This window comes from Agrilus planipennis, unplaced genomic scaffold, assembly GCF_000699045.2.
Source record: "Agrilus planipennis isolate EAB-ADULT unplaced genomic scaffold, Apla_2.0 scaffold49, whole genome shotgun sequence".
NCBI classification, from domain to species: domain Eukaryota; kingdom Metazoa; phylum Arthropoda; class Insecta; order Coleoptera; family Buprestidae; genus Agrilus; species Agrilus planipennis.
In genome coordinates this window covers 1,272,110-1,274,572 of record NW_020438913.1, presented here as the reverse complement: position 1 = coordinate 1,274,572, position 2,463 = coordinate 1,272,110, and the positions used below count along the sequence as shown (strand labels likewise).

At 28.0% G+C, this 2,463-nt stretch overlaps 1 long non-coding RNA gene across 1 annotated transcript; it reads right to left on the bottom strand.

The window, feature by feature from the left end:
* Positions 1-867: 867 nt before the first annotated feature.
* LOC112904162 lies at positions 868-2,463 on the bottom strand. Its single transcript, XR_003230924.1, has 2 exons — positions 2,239-2,463; positions 868-957 (listed from the first exon to the last, which is right to left on the bottom strand). It is a non-coding gene; the product is annotated as an uncharacterized LOC112904162 (long non-coding RNA).

Sequence of the window (2,463 nt, the reverse complement as noted above, 5' to 3'; positions counted from 1 at the left end):
AAAAGTAAAAATCTTTTAGTTATATATTTATAATATATGTATGTACAGTTGGTTATGTACTAAAAGGCAGAAAATAAATTTGGACATCGGTCTGAATGTTAAGAAAATCAAGTCTCTAATTAAAATAAAACTTCAAAAGTCTACCATACTCATTGAAACTTTTAGAATAAAGATAAAAAGTCAAAAACCTATACTTTTTCCGATAGGTACAATAAAGTACATAGTAAACAAACTACACATTGAATTAATTATATTCATGGGTAACGCCTTCCCACTCGGTAACAACAAAAGTTACGAATTAACAATTTTTATAATAGATAAACACTTTACGAAAACCACATATATATTTTTCGAGTAATTTCACTAAATATATTAGGGCTGTCCGAATTGGCATAAAAATACAATTGATTTCCATTCCTGATAAATTAAATTTTGTAGAAACACCGCTTAATTGTGTAAGTATCTGTTTTTTCAATGAAACACGTAATTCAAAAGAAAGATTAGTGAAAATGTAATACATTAGTTCAAAGTTACCTATAAAAAATTAGCCGCAATTACATGCAATTAAATTTATTTTAATCAATTTATTTAATTTTATTTTTTATTTACGCAGAATTCATTTAAATCTTTAAATTTTACGACTAAAATTATGTGTATAAATTATAATTGCTACGAAAATGAAGTTTAAATGTACTATTTATTATCGTAGAACGCAAAATTGAAACATAAAGAAAACTTTTGATTTCTTCAAAGAACTATAATAATAATTACATTGGGGAAAACGTTAGAAATGATCCTTTTAATTTTTGGAAACATAACACAGATATAAAACGGAAAACATGTAAGTAATAAATGAGAAAAAACTCACCGTTCTGAAAGCAATTGGGGCGGTTGGTATTACAATTTTTTTCTCTCTCAGCATGACTGTTCTTTCCAATGAAACTCCTTCGGTAATATCTGTAATAAAATCAAATATTAAATTCAAAGCTTATAAATGTAATAGACTTTCTCATAAATTTCAGATATTACGTAAGGCGGTATTTTTTAAGTGTTTGATTAATTATATTACCTAAAGAGTATTAAGACTAAGTTCCGTACAAATATTGGCACCGCTTTGCACCCCCTTAGGGATTGAATTTCCAAGTAACTTTTCTTATTCGTTATATACATTGTTAAAAGAAACCGCTGTGTAAAATTTCTGCTATCTATATCCAAGGGATTAACTTATGATGACTCCATGACTAAGTAAGTCAAATTTTTTCTTTTTAAATGTGTACGTATGTATGTATGTATGTATATTAGAAGAAATGGAGCAACAGTACAACATGGAATATTTTGCAGAATTTAATGCTACCAACAAATCTCATTTCAAATTATTCTACTCTTTGTGGCTTTTTTCTATTTTGAGATGTTTTGGAAAATCTGAACTTTGCCTATTTCTATTTTCATCAATATAACTTAATTAGTAAAAAGAAAACACCAAGTTTTTTTCCACATCTATCTGTCCATCTATAATTACCGCAGGTTTTCCACATACGTTCGGCTGAATTCGGATCATGCTAATTTAAAAATAAAATGATATGATTAATAACTATCATATATTTTTGAATTGACAATTCAAAACTCGGGCGCTTTGCGACTGTTCCTAAGCTCCTGAGGTATAATCTGAGACGAAAGTAAAACATAAAAATGCTTATGAAAAAGTAAGCTTGAAAAGTCAATTTTTCAAATCATCAAAAAATTCCGTTGAGTTTATCGTGAATATTTATTACTAATAATAGTGCAAAATGGGTATATGAAAGGCTACGAGTTAAATGTTCTTTTTTAAAAACAAAATTATTTTAATATTAACTCAGTTACAAGTCTTTTTATTGCTGTTTTCAATGAAAAGGTTTTATCTATTGATTAGTATAAAAGGTCATAGGAATCGGCACCAGAGGAATAAATAGATTATTTTTTGAGGGTATATTGGTACTAATGAGATACCTTAATCCTGAAAATGTTAGATCTCTATCTATTTTGGTTTTTGAATAAATCCAGAAAACAAGGAAAAATCAGAAAATATATTTTTCTTCAAAAACGGCTTAACCGATTTGAATAAACTTTATAGACGTTATGGAGGTATATAAGGGCTGTACTCGGAAAAAATAATAGCTCATAATCTTTGCAGAAAATTAATGAAAAAACCCATCAATATATCGTATGTACATTAGGAAAAGTAAACATCAAAGATTCTACCTTTTCCCTGTTGTATCCCAGATTGTAAATGTGGTGGATATCCTTATATATCCTTTAAAGCAATGTAAGAGAAGTTCATGACCAACGTAAGTAATCCTTAAAGGGTAAAAAGGGACTCCTGACCCTTGGTAAGACACTCTAACTTGGCAACATTAAATACATACGAATATCTTGCTATCAACGCAAACAATTTATATTATTTTCCACTATAATTGAATAAAATCG